The 17677-nt window shown below is 36.4% G+C and overlaps 1 long non-coding RNA gene across 1 annotated transcript in view; it reads right to left on the bottom strand.

The window, feature by feature from the left end:
* LOC102157413 overlaps positions 1-15360 on the bottom strand; it is a 123533-nt gene extending 108173 nt beyond the window's left edge. The window contains exon 1 of the long non-coding RNA XR_002339681.1: positions 13159-15360. This is a non-coding gene — a long non-coding RNA (uncharacterized LOC102157413). The remainder of the gene's footprint in view (positions 1-13158) is intronic.

The following is a 17677-nucleotide window of genomic DNA, read 5'->3' as shown; positions in this document are numbered from 1 at the left end:
ATCTATGGGATGCCTCAAAAACAGTGCTCAGAGGGAAATTCATAGCAATGCAGGCCTCCCTCAAAAACAAAAAGAAAAATCTCAAATCTACAACTTAATCCAACTCCTAAATTAATTAGAAAAAGAAGAGCAAAAAAACCCTAAAGTCAGCAGAAGGCAGGAAATCATACAGATCAAAGAGGAAATCAATAAAATAGAGATTCAAAAAACAACAGAAAAAAAAATTAATAAAACCAAGAGCTAGTTCTTTTAAAAGGTAAACAAAATTGACAAACCTCTGGATAGACCCACATGAAGAGGAGGGGAAAATCCCAAATATCCAAAATCAGAAATGAAAAAGGAGAAGTCACAATGGATAGTAAAGAAATACAAAAAACCATGAGAAAATACTATGAACAAGTGTATGCCAACAAATTTGACAACCTAGAAGAAATGGACAACTTTCTAGAGACTTACAGCCTGCTAAAATGGAATCAAGAAAAAACAGATCAACTAAACAGACCGATCACTAGAAATGAAATTGAATATGTCATAAAAACACTCCCTACAAATAAAAGTCCAGGACCAGATGCCGTCACAGGTGAATTCTACCAAACATACAAAGAGGAACTTATACCCATCCTCCTTAAACTTTTCAAAGGGTTAAAGAAGCAGTAACACTCCCAAAGACATTCTATGATGCCACCATCACCCTAAATCCAAAATCAGATAAAGATACTACCAAAAAAGAAAACTATAGGCCAATATCTTGGATGAATATAGATGCAAAAATTCTCAACAAAATTTTAGCCAACCAAATCCAACAACATATGAAAAAAGATCATACACCACAACCAAGAGGGCTTCATCCCAGGTGCACAAGGATGGTTCAACATACACAGATCAATCAATGTCATACACCACATTAACAACAGAAAAGTCAAAAACCACATGATTATCTCAATAGATGCAGAGAAAGCATTTGACAAAGTCCATCATCCATTCATGATCAAAACTCTTACCAAAGTGGGTATAGAGGGAATATTCCTTAACATAATCAAAGTCATTTATGATAAACTCACAGCAAATACAATACTCAATGGAGAAAAGCTGAAAGCCTTCCCACTAAATCTGGAACCAGACAAGGATGCCCACCCTCACCACTGTTATTCAACATAGCCCTGGAAGTCCTAGCCACAGCAATCAGACAAACAAAAGAAATAAAAGGCATCCAAATAGGAAGAGAAGAGGTAAAACTGTCACTGCATGCAGATGAGATGATACTATATATAGGAAACCCTAAGGACTCAACCCAAAAACTACTTAACCGATCAACAAATTCAGCAATGTAGCAGGATATAAGATTAGCATTCAGAAATCAGTCACATTTCTTTCTATATACTAGCAATGAAATATTCGAAAAGGAATACAAAAGTGCAATACCTTTTAAAATTGCACCCCAAAAAATCAAATACCTGACGAAACAGGTAGACTTATATGCCAAGAATTATAAAACATTAATAAAGGAAATTAAAGAAGATGTAAAGAAACGGAGAGATATTCCATGGTCCTGGGTTGGAAAAATTAATATTGGAAAAATGGCCATACTACCCAAAGCGATCTACAGATTCAATGCAATCCCTATCAAATTACCCATGACATTTTTCACAGAACTACAACAAACAATCCAAAAATTCATATGGAACCAGAAGAGACCCAGAATCGCCAAAGATATCCTGAGGAACAAAACACCAAGCAGGAGCCATAACTTTCCAGACTTCAGGAAATATTACAAAGCCACAGTCATCAAGACAGTGTGGTACTGGTACCAAAACAGACAGACAGACCAATGGAACAGAATAGAGAAGCCAGAAATAAACCCAGACACCTACAATCAGTTAATCTTTGACAAAGGAGGCAAAAACATAAAATGGGAAAAAGACAGTCTATTCAGCAAGTTTTGTTGGGAAACCTGGACAGCCACATGCAAATCAGTGAAACTAGAACACACCCTCACACCATGCACAAAAATAAACTCCAAATGGCTGAAAGACTTAGATAGAAGACAAGACACCATCAAACTCCTAGAAGAGAACATAGGCAAAACATTCTCTGACATCAACCTTACAAATGTTTTCTCAGGTCAGCCTTCCAAAGCAGCAGAAATAAAAGCAAAAATCAACCAGTGGGACCTAATCAAACTGACAAGCTTTTGCACAGCAAAGGAAACCAAAAAGAAAACAAACAAAAAAAAACTTACAGAATGGGAGAAAATAGTTTCAAATGATGCCACTGACAAGGGCTTAATATCTAGAATATACAATCAACTTATACAACTCAACAGCAAAAAAGCCAAACACCCAATGGAAAAATGTTCAAAAGACCTGAATAGACATTTCTCCAAGGAAGGTATACAGATGGCCAACAAAAACATGGAAAAATGCTCAACATCACTAGTTATTAGAGAAATACAAATCAAAACTACCATGAGCTACCACCTCACACCAGTCAGAATGGCCATCATTAATAGGTCCACAGATAACAAATGCTGGAGGGGCTGTGGAGAAAAGGGAACCCTCCTGCACTGTTGGTGGGAATGTAAGCTGGTATAACCACTATGGAGAACAGTATGGAGATACCTTAGAAATCTATACATAGAACTTCCATATGACCCAGCAATCCCACTCTTGGGCATATGTCAGGACAAAACTTTCCTTGAAAAAGACACATGCACTCACATGTTCATTGTAGCACTATTCACAATAGCCAAGACATGGAAACAACCCAAATGTCCATTGACATATGATTGGATTAGGAAGATGTGGTATATATACATAATGGAATACTACTTCATAAAAAAAAAAAATAACATAAGCCATTTGCAGCAACATGGGTGGAACTAGAAACTCTCTTCCTGAGTGAAGTAACTCAGAAAAAGACAAATACCATATGATATCACTTATATCTGGAGTCTAATACATGGCACAAATGAACCTTTCCACAGAAAAGAAACTCATGGACATGCAGAATAGACCTGTGGTTTCCAAGGTAGAGCGGGAAGGAGTGGGGTGGATTGGAAGCTTGGGGTTAACAGATGCAAACTATTGCCTTTGGAATGGATTAGCAATGAGATCCTGCTGTGTAGCCCTTGGAATTCTGTCTGGTCACTTATGATGGAGCATGATAATGTGAAAAAATAGAATGTACGCATGTATGTGTAACTGGGTCAACATGCTGTATAGTAGAAAAAAATTGTATTGGGGAAATAACAATTTAAAAAAATAAGAAAGGAATCAAGAGAAAAGAATAGAAAAAGAGGAGTTCCCGTCATGGCGCGGTGGTTAATGAATCCAACCAGGAACCATGAGGTTGTGGGTTCGATCCCTGGCCTCGCTCAGTGGGTTAAGGATCCGGCATTGCGGTGAGCTGTGGTGTAGGTTCCAGACGCAGCTCGGATTCCACATTGCTGTGGCTCTGGTGTAGCCTGGTGGCTATGGCTCCGATTAGACCCCTAGCCTGTGAACTCCATAGGCTGCAGGAGCGGCCCTAGGAAAGACAAAAAAAAAAAAAAAAAAAAAAAAAAAAGAATAGAAAAAGAAAGCTGAGGATAGTCTAAGAAACATCTGGGACAACATTAAACATACCAACATTCACATCATAGGGATTAGAGAAGAAAAAATGAGAAAGTGCCAGAGAAAATATCTGAAGAAATTATAACTGAAAATTTCTCAAATATGGGAAAGGATACACTTACGCAAGTGGAAGAAGCACAGAGAATTCCATACAAAGTAAAACCCAGAAAAAATACAGCAAGACTTTTACTAATCACTCAGACACAATTAAGTTCAAAGAAAAATATTAAGAGCCACAAGGGAGAGGCAGCAAATCACACATAAGGGAATTCCCATAAGGATAACAGCTGATCTCTCAGCAGAAAATCTACAAGCCAAAAGGGAGTGGCAAAATATATTTGAGGTGATGAAGAGGAGGAACCTAGAGCCAAGAATACTCTACCCAGCAAAGCTCTCATTCAGATTTGATGGAGAGATCAAAAGCTTCACAGACAAGCAAAAGTTAAGATAATTCAGCACCTCCAAACCAGCTCTCTATCAACCACTAGTTGAACTTCTCTAAGCAGACAAGGAAAAGCCACAATTAGAAATAACAATATTAAAAATGAAGAAGGTCCCAATCCATCCCACTCCAAGTCACCATGCTGTACAGGAGAATAAAACATAATGTATCGGGGAAATTTAAAAAAAGCCTTTAATAAGGGATGTCGTGAGAATGAAAAAAACAATAAATGAAGAAGCACAATGGTAAAGTCAATGATAATTTAAAATTGGGAAGTAACCAATTGACAAATATGATATCTAAACTAGCAAGCATGAGAAGAGGAGAGAGCAAATGCAGAACATTGAAAATGCATTTGAAATTAAGGAGACCAGCAAGACAAAATAATTCTGCACACATATAGATTGATACATCAAAATGTAAGGGGAACCACTAGTCAAATAACTATAATGGTCACACACATAAAAAAGAAAAACCAAGCCAAACATAACACTAAAAATGCTCAGCAAATCTCAAGAAAAGACAACAAAAAAAGGAAGGAGTGAATAAAGACCCAAAATAGCACCCCCCAAAAAAATTTAAGTAAATGACAATAAATACATCCTTATCTGTAATTACACTGAATAAAAGGATTAAATGCTCCAACTAAAAGAAAAAGATTAGCTGAATGGATTCAAAAGCAAGATCCACATATATGCTGTCTACAGGAGACCAACTTCAGATCTAAGGTCACACACAGACTTAAAGTGAGGGGATGGAATACAATATTCCATGCAAATGGAAATTATAGAAAAGCAGGTATAGCAATACTCATAAGACAAAATAGATTTTTTCAAAATAGATTTTAAAATAAAGAAGATCACAAAAGACAAAGAAGAACATTACATAATGATCAAAGGATCAATACAAGAAGAAGAAATAACAATTTTAAACATATATGCACCCAAAATGGGAGCAGCACAATATATAGGGCAACAACAGCCGTAAAGGGGAAACTGACTGTAACACAATAATAGTGGAGGACTTTAACATTCCATTTAAAACAATGGACAGATCTTTCAGATAGAAAATCAGCAAGAAAACAGGGGTCTTAAATGATACACCAAACCAAACAGACTTAACTGATATCTATAGAACTTTTCACCCCAAAGCAGCAGAATAACTTCCTTCTCAAGTGCACACAGATCATTCTACAGGATACATCACATCTTGGGCCACAGATCAAGCCTTGATAAATTAAAAAAAACTGAAATTATTTCAAGCATTTTCTCCAATCACAATGCTATGAAACCAGAAATAACTATAAGAAAAAACAGCAAAAAACCCACAAACTCTCAGAAGCTAAACAATATGCTACTAAACAACCAATGGATCACTGAAGAAATCAGAGAGGAAATTAAAAGATACTTACAGAAAAATGACAGTGAAGATACAACAATCCAAAACCTATGGGACACAGCAAAAGAAGTTCTGAGAGGGAAGTTCATAGCAATACAAGCTTATTTCAGGAAAGGGAAAAAAATGCAAATAAACAACCTAAACTTACACCTTAAACATTTAGAGAAGGAATAACAGACAAAACCCAAAATTAGTAGAAGGAAAGAAATCATAAAGATTAGCACAGAAATTAATAACATAGAGACAAAGAAAACAATTGAGAAGATCAATGAAACCAAATGTTGGTTCTTTGGAAAGATCAACAAAATCAATAAACCATTAGTCAGACTCATCAAGAAAAAAAGGAGAGTGCTCAAATAAAAAAAAAATTGGAAATGAAAAAGGAGAAGTTACAACTGACAATGCAGATGTATAAAGGATCATGAGAGACTACTATGAGCAACTGTATGCCAATAAAATGGACAACCTAGAAGAACAGATTCTTACAAAGGTACAACCTAAAAGATTGAACAAATCTTTAGAATTTAGAAGAAACTTGGACAGATTCTTACAAAAGGTACAACCTAAAAGACTGAACCAGGAGTAAATAGAAAATATGAATAGACCAATCACAAGTACTGAAATTGAAAACGTTATTTAAAAACTTCCAAAAAACAAAAGTCCAGGACCTTATGGCCTCACAGCTGAGTTCTACCAAACATTTAGAGAAGAGTTAACACCTCTTCTTCTGAAAATTTTCTAGAAAATTGAAGAGGAAGGAATACTCCCAAGCTTATTCTATGAAGCCACCATTACCCTGACATCAAAACCAGGAAAAAATACCACAAAAAAAAGAACATTATAGGCCAATATCACTGATGAACATAGATGCAAAAATCCTCAACAAAATATTAGCAAACCACATACAAATACACATTAAAAGAGATCAACTAGGGTTTATCCCAGGGATACAAGGGTTCCTCTATATCCACAAATCTATCAATGTGATATACCACATCAACAAAGGGAAAATTAAAAACCATATGATCATCTCAATAGATGCAAAAAAAGCTTCTGACAAAATTTATCACCCATTCATGATAAAAACTCCCCAGAGAGTGGGCAAAGAGAGGAACTACCTCAGTATAAGAAAAGCCATTTATGATAAAACCGCAGCTAACATAACTCTCAATGGTGAAAAACTGAAAACATTTCCACTAAGATTAGGAACAAGACAAGGATGTCCTCTTTCACCTATGTTATTCAACATAGTCTTGGAAATTCTAGCCAAGGCAATCAGAAAATAAAAAGAAATAAAAGGAATCTAAATTGGAAAATAAGAAGTAAAACTATGACTGTTTGCAGATGACATGATTCTATACCTAGAAAATACTAAGGACACTACCAGAAAACTATTAGAGCTCATAAATGAATTTGGTAAAGTCACAGGATGCAAAATTAATACACAGAAATCAATTGCATTTCTATATTCTAACAATGAAAGATCAGAAAGAGAAATTAGGGTAACCATCCCATTTACCACTGGATAAAAAAAATAATAAAATACCTAGGAATAAACCTAGCTAAAAAGACAAAAGACCTGTACTCTGAAAACCATAAGACATTTATGAAAGAAATCAAAGAAGACACAAATAGATGGGAAAATATGCCATGCTCTTAGATTGAAAGAATCAATATAATCAAAATGACAATACTACCTAAGACAATCTACAGGTCTAATTCAATCACTAACAAATTACCAATAACATTCTTTACAGAACTAGAACAAAGTATTTAAAAATTTGTATGGAAACACAAAGACCTCAAGCAGCCAAAGCAATACTAAAAAGACAAAATGGAAATGGAGACATCAGGCTTCCTGACTTCAGACTCTACTACAAAGCAATAGTCATTAAAACGGTATGGTGCTGGCACAAAAGCAGAGATATAGATCAATGGAAAAGGATAGAAAGCCCAGAAATAAACCCAAACACCTATGGCCAATTAATCTATGAAAAGGGAAATAACATAATGGTGGAGAAAGATAGTCTCTCTGATAAATGGTGCTGGGAAAACAGGACAACTGCATGTAAGAGAATAAAATTAGAACATTTCTAACATGCTGGAGTTGTGGGATTGAAATCCTATAAAATTGGATTGTAATGATCATTGTACAACTGTAAATGTAATAAGTTCATTGAGTAATAAAAAATAAAAAATTTAAATATTAAAAAATTAAATAAATAAATAAAAAGAGCATTGTCTAACAGCACACACAAAAATAAACTCAAAATGGATTAAAGACCTAAATGTAACACCAGACACTATAAAACTCCTAGAGGAAAACAGGCAGAACGTTCTTTGACATAAATCACAGCAACATCTTGTTTGCTCCACCTCCTAGAATAAAGACAAGAAAGACACAAATAAACCAATGGGAACTAATCAAACTCAAAAGCTTCTGCACAGCAAAGGAAACCATTAAAAAAACAAAGACAACCCACAGAATGGGAGAAAATTTCTGCAAATGACTCAACTGACAAAGGTTTTAATATCCAAAGTATACAAACAACTCATACAACTCGACAATAAAAAAAAAACAAACAATTGAAAAATGGGCAGAAGACCTAAATAGACATTTCACCAAAGAAGACATAAAGATGGCCATAAGGCACATGAAAAAAAAAAAAGCTCAACATCACTAATTATTAGAGAAATGCAAATCAAAACTATATTAGTTTTGATTAGTACCTCATATTGAGGTACATCACACAAGTCAAAATGTTTATCATTAATAAGTGAACAAATAACAAATGCTGGAGAGGATGTGGAGAAAAGGGAACCTTCCTACATTGTTGGTGGGAATGTAAATTGGTACAACCATTTTGGAAAACAGTATGGAAATACCTCAGAAAACTATCTATAACTACCATATGACTCAGCAATTCCACTCCTGAGTATACATCCAAACAAAAATTTCATCGAAAAAGATACATGCACCCATATGTTCATTGCAGCACTATTCACAATAGCCAAGACATGGAAACAACATAAATGCCCACTGACAGATGAATGGATTAGGAAGATTTGGTACATTCATACAACAGACTACTACTCAGCCATAAAATAAAACAGTGCCATTTGAAGCAACATGGATGGAACTAGAGACTCATACTAAGTAAGTCAGAAAGAGAAAGACAGCATATGATATCACTTACATGTGGAGTCTAAAATATGGCACAAATGATCTACCTACAAAACAGAAAAGATCATGGTCATGTAGGACAGACTCATGTTTGCTGCGGGGGGGGGAAGGAATGGGATGGTTTGGGAATCTGGGGTTAGTAGATGAAAACTCCTGCATTTAGAGTGGATGGGCGATGAGATCCTGCTGTATAGCACAGGGAACTATGTATCTAATCCCTTGTGATGGAACATGATGTAGGATAACGTGAGAAAAAAAAATATATATATATATATACATATATACACACACATATATATGACTGCGTCACTTTGCTGTACAGCAGAAATTGACAGAACATTATAAATCAATTGTAATAAAAAATTAAAAAAAAAAACTAGATCAAAGATTAGTGGGGGAAATTACATGAAGGAATTCAAAGTTCCCAACACAGAATCTTACCAATGATCAGGGAAAGGGAACAGAAGATGCAACCCCAAAACATGACTGCAGGAGTTCAGGACACATTATCCCAAAATATGCCACTTTAATATATTGATTATTTTCAGCTGGAAGCACTTGAAATTCAATAGCAAATGCTGGAAGAGGCTTTCTCTGAACCTCCCTAATCTGCCTAAAGACATGTCCTCCAAAAGGAACTCACCTGTCACAGAGCTCCTCCCATGGAGTTTCATCATCCAAGATAGATTGATTGTTATCACAGAAAAGGAGATTACAAATTGACACCACATGCAGACAAAGTCTGTCAGACCTCACATCTATTCTTCTAAGACCTCTAAAAATTATTTATGCTCTTCTAAGAGGCCTGTATTACCCCTTCCTCCCTTTTCCCTATTAAAGATGGTATTTAATTCTGAATTCTAAGCCACCTCAGGGAGTTACTTATTTTTTTCCCTGGGTATCTCCCATGTGTACACGAGGTACATATGTCAATAAACTTCTGTTTATTTTGCATTACTCTATCTTTTATTATAGGGGTCTCAGTGAAGAATTCAGAAAAGCAGAGAAAAAATTTTTTCCTTCCTTAAAATCAGCTTTCAAACACTTTTAGCTACTTTTAAAAATTTTTATATTTTATTTTTCACCATAGAACTGGAAATTCAATAATTTCAGTGACCCATTTTTTGCTATTTAATAAAAATTAATAACTCCTCAATAACTAAGACATTACAATAGCATGATAAGTTATTTTGACCTAGTGTGGCTCATTTCCTTGCCCCTAGATCTCCCAAGTATGCATTAGCATTTGCAATATTTCCCAGTGAGGGTAGACAGCTTGTTTAATTTTGTTCCTATGGCATCAAAACTATTTCACAACTAAAAATTTTAAGTGAAAGGCCTTGGTTGACTGAACTATAATGACCAGACATTTCAAAGCATCCATCAAAGCAATCTGAGCCCTCAAAAGAGCTGAAAGCATTAATGAAACAGCCTCCCTGTAGAGAGAAATACAGAGAGAACCACATTTTCTTTGTGCTTGAAAATAAAGCATCCAATTTTCAGGAGTCCAGAACATTAGAGAAGGACATTACTCTTTGGTTTGGATGATAGAATGATTAGGTAGTGGAAAACACACCAGCATACCTCAAGTGAGTGCAAATCAGAGAGACCTACTTTAGAGTTCTAGAAAGATGAGTGATGCATACAACACCTGAGGCGAAAAACAAATGAGTTTGCGGAGCTTTGAAAAAATGTTGCATGCTACAGCAAAACTTGAAAGAAAATAGGTGTTTCTTTAATTTGGGGAATTAGTACAGTAATTGCCATTATAATTCATCTATCATCAAAGCAAGCTTGTGGAATACAGCTTGGGGTGTTGTGCTTTAAAGGGCTTCTCTATTTCTCAGGATTTAGCATTGCCCTTAAGCCAAAATCACCATAAAAGTTCCACCTGCTATTTCAGTGTAAATTTAAAATATTAATGGTGCTGAAGAGCAATATTGCCTTTGGAAAGCCATCTATCATCTGCAACCATACTTTATTGTCAAGAGAACTGAGATACTTCGATACTGAAATGGAAATCAGTGGAGGAGGACGGGAAGATTTTCTACTCCTTTCCAACCCACATTTTTCATGAAAGTAGAACTATCAAACATTTTCCAGCCCACCCTTTGTTAAGACCCCTTGAGTACATTTCCTGTCTTGAAAATCTTTACCAGTTCCATTTTGTTCTTCACAGCTCTTCTTTACCAGCTCTGCAGTCTGACAGCAAAATTTCAGAATCTCACTTTGATATACTTCATAGAAGGGCAAGCAACAATTTCAAGGAGTAGGAAAATCACATGGGTAATGTAATACCCAACTTTATGTATTTAAAAGTAATAATATTAGTCTTTAGATGACCAGGGAAGAAATAACTTATTTTAAAAATTGTTTTAACATTCATTTTACTTAGTTTTTTTCCGCACTGTTCACTAAATTCATGAGTATGCCAATAATGAAAGAATGTTGGGAAGTCATTCCTTAAATCAAAAGGCATAAAATGACTAACCAGTCCAACTTGGGTGAAAAATGTTACCCTCTTCCATATACTGATTTAATATTTTATTCACCAGTCCATAGGTCACATACTAACAATTACAATAAAAATAGCATCATTAAAACTTTACAACGGCATTGTAATGGATAGCCCTTATCAGCTACTATTTTATTTAATCCTTAAGCGCAAACTCTAGGTGTCAGTACTATGTGTGATTTTATAAATGAGAGCAATGAAGCACAGTGTGGTTTAAGGCCCTTACGTAAGATCACACAAATACACAGTAGTCAGGATTTGAACATAGGCAGTGAGTGTGGCAACCAATGATCACACTCTAAAGTTTCTCATTCATTTTGAAGAGAACTGTCTACTTCATTTATTTTTCTCATATGGGAAAAAGAAATGGGGATTGGGAAACTGATATTTATAGAAACTAGTATATACTAAGCACTGAGACAATGTGTTGCTTCATGCTGGTAACTTTGTGATTATTTTAGTACAAGATGAAACAATGAAGTAGTTCTAAAATGTCAGCGGTGTTTCAGTGCTTTACAATATTAACTCATTTAATCTGCATAATAATCCAATAATGTAGTTTTTCTTGTAATATCCATTTTCCAACTGAAGCATCTTCAGTGCAAAAAAATTAAGTAATTTAACCAAGATTATGCAGCTGGTAAATGGCAAGATAAATTCATACATAGCTCCTCATAGCTGATGTGAATCTTGTTATCTGTTCAATGCAGTGGTTTTTTCCTACACTCAAAGGAGATTCTTTTATTAACACATGTCTTAACCAAAATAAAGCTGGTATACAACTTAGGAACAGGGCATTTCTATGTTCTATACTCTGGGATTCCCATTAAATAAGTCTCCCCCCCACACACACACATATCACTGAACTAATTACAATTTCTTGCATAACTGCTAAGTTATTCCTCTTGGTTCCTTCTAAAACAGTGGCCCTATAAACATCTAAACAAAGGAAAGCCAGTTAAGCAGTTGTATATAAACTGGGCAATGGCAGAGACAGGCTTCTTCCTGAAGGGTATAATACTAGCTTCGCCAATAGATGCAGAAATGGATTTTGACAAGCTGCAAGAAGCAAAAGCACATGCTTCAAAACTCCCTATTTGTAAGAACTATACGACAGAAATGGTCATTGTTTTTGATATTCTGAAACTGGTGATTATAACTAATAGTGTTAATGACAAATTTATTCCTCACATATTATATTTTCTTGCATGTTTTAAAAACTGATAAATATTTCTCTGAATTATATTTTTATAATAAAATTTGCCGTTATCTCTGGAAAAGATACTACTGGTTTCAAAAGGTACAAACAGTCAAATAAGCAAGTCAAGAGAGGTAATCTAAGCATCAGAGGTGCTACAGAGAGGTGGAGAGTGGAGAGGTATTCCTAGTGAGAAAAGAACCATAAGGGTAGTATAATTGGTTTAAGTGGGTCAATTGCCACAAGAAATAAAGCTATGGCTACTGACCAAATTGAGTCAAGAAATAGTTCTACAAAGTACCTATATAAGTTTTTTTTTTTTCCCCCCAAGTGTTGACAAGAGAAATGAATGAGCAACCAGTCCTGCCAATTCAAACAGTCATCTTTTCATTTTATCTCCACAAGATTAAATGTAGTTGCAGAAAATTAATCACTTTATACAATTTAAAAATCGACGCATTGCTGAAAACATCTGATCAGCGTATATTCATGATGAATTCAGAAAAGATCGAACTAAAGGCCTTTACTGCAGATTATGGTACTTTGACTTATTTAATACAAGCAGTTAACCTGACTTATGTGCCACTGTACTCAACCTCATGACCACATCATTTCCTGAAACAAATATTTCATCAGTAAGAACTAGACTTAGATTATAAGCACCATGAGCAAGTATGGTATGTCCTCACAGCTGTGTCTTTAGCATTCTTAAAAGCAGAAAGCATTCACCATCTCCCACACCTTTTAAATGAACTTATCCCTTCCATGCAACAGCTCAGTAAAAAAGTCTAGGTGCCAGAAGTTACTCACCCGTTCATGATTTAAGGTCATCATTCCTTTTTCTGTAATTGCTGTAGTCCAGATACTTGAAACTTGTTCTGAAAACCCACAAAGACATTCTTTTTCACTCCAGCCTCTGTACTATAGGAAACCACATACATGTCCTCAGGCTCAATTAACTTGAAATCATAAGAAACACTTGTTGAGGAGGTCAGCGAGAGGATGTTACCACTGGTTGACTTAAACCTGAATCCAGGCAACTGGAGGCTCCTTACCCTCTCCAGTCCTTGGAATGTGCGTTCTGCCATCATTCCCACACTAGGAGCTATTTCAAGGGCACGGCTTTGAGGGAATAAGGTGTGGCTGAGACCATCTGGAAGGTACGGCGGAATGAACTCTGTTGAGGCCTCGATATAAACTTCAAAAATTCTGCCAGGCTCCTGTGGAGATTTCCTCGATTTGCGGCTACCAGAGACAAGCGTCCTGTGCAAGTTCCGTTGCTTATTAAACCTGCTGTAACCACAGAACCAGCCCGCAAACCGGCCCTCCCCTGGTTCTAAGACCCTGAACAGATTTTCAGAGCCAGCAGAACAAAACCGCAGGCCGAGCAGCCGAAGCATGCGCGGAGGAGAGGGCTTTGACCTCGGCAACACCCGGAACCAAATTCCCTTCTGCCTCGGAACTAAAAGCACGTCTTGACAGGAACCTGAACGCCGGAACCCTTTCAGAAAGGACTGGTCCGTCGTCCGGGAAAATGTGGTGCTGGAGCCCCTTTCCCACACCTCACGTAATGGCCAAGTTCCAGAGCCCTCCCATCAGACTCTGCCTTGCCAGGGCTTAGCATACCAGCCCTCCTCCCCTAACTCATGACGTTTGACAGAACCCCAAGGAGAGATTTGAGCTGTGCCTCATGTCTCCTTGCAGCAGGACTCACAATAGCGCTTTTTTGTCTCTCGAAAGCTGGGGCCATAGTATTGGCTTCTGTACACATCAAGCAGCTTGGTAACACCACCACCTACCAATCTGGAGTGGTCTCTTTCTTCACTAGCTCCTTGTCCTCGAGTATGCGGGCTAGTTTGTGAACCAACAACACTCTCACTCCCTGCCCTGTCTCTTCAGGACTCTTCCCAATCGCTAGTTCATCCAGATTTCATATCAATCAGCATGGGATCAATGACTGATTCTCAGGAAAAGAGTTAGGTGTGGTTGTGAATCATGTATTATGGACTTGTGCAAAAAAGAAGCTTTTCAGAAGAAAGGGAAAAGAATAGCATATTTGCATATCTATCTATGATGTGTAAAGGAAACAAAAACTACTTGTCTTGAGTGAAGATCAGAACTCTACTGCTACAGTTTTCACCTTGCACAGTATACTGTTGTACTAATAATGCCTATTACTCTGGTCCCACCTCTTTATTGAATGAGCTGCTATGCCTGAAATTGTTTCCCATCTGTGATGGCCATTCTTTTGAAAAGATTTCATTATATTTCGAATTTGGAAAAATCCACTTAAAATATGTAATATTTATGCAAGCGCAATCTGTGCACTGTACATCAAGACTCTGCTATCACACCAAGCCCTAATTCTGTTTTCTTTAGCCTCTGATTTTCAATCAGCAACTTTCCTCCTCTGACTCCAAAAGAAAGACCAAAATTTAAAAATTAAGTATACATCTTCATAGTTGTATGTACACTATATTTAATAGGATTATGGGCTTCTCTCCTTTAGAATATTAACTTCCAGAAGTCAGATAATGTGCATTATATTCTACAAGAACATCCCATTTTCACCCTGGTACACATACGCTCACCATAAATTTAAAATGTCTTGCCAGAATCATGTACCAGTATATGCAGAGTCATACCTCCTATCCTTAAAGAGGAATCAAACAACTCAGTGTTTAGCAACCAGCTAAGTGCATGCTGTGGCATGTTTCCAGTGGAGTATCTCTTTGGAAAACAATTCTTGTGGATTGTAAATAACGGCATCAACCAATGGCCACTAAAAAAAAAAGTAACACAGTAATTGATATTTCTTCTTGAGTGACCAGGGAAATTGCATGACTGTATTTGTGCGAATTAAAAACAAGTCTGTCCTCTGTCCTTATAAAGCATCAACAATGTTTTGCTGTCTCTCAGTACCGAATTTGGTGCATCTCAACCTTTTTTTTTTTTTTTAACGTCTTAGTTTATTAAAATAAATGCTGTACATTCTTGGAGTGGCCAAAAATAAATGATGGCTCATATTGTGCGTAGGTTCTTGCTCATGACAGTCCAGACTGTTAACAGATTGCTAATATGTTAACAGCTCTATTATAAGATTCTTAAGTATGCATTTTTTGTGCTATTTGTGAAGTCAAACTCTCTCCTTCAGTAAAGGAGTACTGAACAGGAACACTGGGATAGATGCCCAAACTCTTGTTGCATGCAGATGTCTACAGAAGGAGTAACAGATCCAGATGGCTGAACCTTTTAAGGTAACATTTGTCAAGGTGGGCTGTTTATTCAGGGGTGCCCACTCTGAACACTGATCTGAAATACTCAGATAGATCTCTGCCTCCTGGTCCAGATCTGCATACAATACAATTCAAAATACCTTAAATGTAGAAGTATATGGAAATGATGGAGGTTTAAAAAATGAAGAATGGGTTAGACACAAACAGTAAAATTAGATAATCTTCTTCCAAAGATACTGGTAAAAACCTTTAAACAGATATGATTGAGAGTGTCTCTAGTTTTTGTATCATCCAGATTTTTAAAAATATATGTTATTTACATTTGTTAATGACTTTTTATGAATTTTGTACTGTTTGTCCCATGGAGTCTTGGTATTGATATTGTCAAGGGAGAGTCTGGATTTAGATAGGAACATGGATGGTGTCAAGGAGCCTGAATATATATCTCATACATGGGGTGTGTGCTACTAACGCATCCCAGTAAATTGGTTCCCATTTGCTCAGAATCATCTGTTTCAAAAAGTTGCTCACTCATGCTAGTAAAATATTCTGGGGAAGACTGTCATTGTCCTTCAATCTTCAGTTCACAGTGAGGTTCAGTCACTGATTTAGTTTTACTCAGGTAACACACAAACAAATTATATTAAGTCCTTACTTATCAGGCACTACAGCAAAAACATATTTTGTACGTACAAATTTCTTACAAGAAGAATATAGACAGTATATATATTTAGGGCCGCAACTGTGGCATATGGAAGTTTCCAGGCTAGAGGTCCAATTGGAGCTGCAGCTGCCAGCCTATGGCACTGCCACAGCAATGCCAGATCCGAGCTGTGTCTGCAACCTACCCCACAGCTCACAGCAATGCCAGATCCCTGACCCACTGAGCGAGGCCTGGGATTGAACCCGCATTCTCATGGATACTGGTGGGATTTATTTCCGCTGTGCCTCAATGGGAACTCCAGAAGAATATAGACATAGTAAAGCTCATTCTGTGTATTCAGCACTCTTTGCAATAACAATGATAATGATAAATGAGATTTATTTGTTCATGAAATTGAAATTGTAATGATAATGATAAATGAGATTTATTTGTTCATGAAATTGAAATTTCAGACACCGCAAAATTCAGATGGCCAGCGATACTATATGAGATTATCTTTTCTCTTTGGTTGTTTTTGTTTTCTAATATGCTGACTTTGGAAGCAAATTCTTTAAAAATCATTTAACCAACCCTCCAGATGTATGATCCCAGTCAACTGACCAGTAATTCCAGCTAAGACCCCAGACTACTGCTTGCTCACTGATACTCTGTGATTGTGCCTAAATCATGTGCCTACCTTTAAACGCACACAGCAGGTTCAATGTTGTCTGTAACATAAGCATTGAATGCAAGGGAGGATGGTTCACAGAAGAAACTCAGGAAGCTAAACAATAGGTAGCCACTATATTCTTACCTTACAGATAATAACATCAAAACTCTGGTAATGCACCAAGTAAGTGAAACCAAAACTCACTTTGAGGCCTGCTGACCCCAAAGTCACTCTTGCTCATTATCCCTATTGTCTTTCAGTACCAATTAAACTAGTTCTGTTATCAAACTGAAGGAGAGTGTTATGATCTATTTTTAGAACTCAAATGACAGTAGTTAAACAAGTGAAAGTAGGTCTGCTTTCCTCAAAAACTTGATCTGTGAAAATATTTTTTTCTTAACATTCAGACTTATGTGTGGATATCAAAAGCTTCAGAGGCATAGCCCACTGAGTTCCTGCCCTGCTTTAAGGGGAAATTATGAAGGATTTCAAAACATCAGAAAAGATGAGCTATTAGTCACATTATGATTTTTTGTTGTAACTTAGTTTTTATTATTATTTTAAGTATGAATAATTAACTCAAAATTTATTTTCTATTAGCATAGCTCTGAAATATGACAAAGCAAAGAGCTAAGGAAGACAGAGGGTGATTCAAAGAACTTCCTTTCATAATTCTTTTTAAAAGCTCTTCCACTCCTCAATTTTACCAATGACAAATTTTAAAAAGTCGTTCTGAGATCAGAAAACAGATCAAGTTTCACATAACTGGACCTAAGTATC

Source organism: Sus scrofa, chromosome 16, assembly GCF_000003025.6.
Source record: "Sus scrofa isolate TJ Tabasco breed Duroc chromosome 16, Sscrofa11.1, whole genome shotgun sequence".
Taxonomy (NCBI): Eukaryota; Metazoa; Chordata; class Mammalia; order Artiodactyla; family Suidae; genus Sus; species Sus scrofa.
This window is presented reverse-complemented; position numbering and strand designations above follow the sequence as displayed.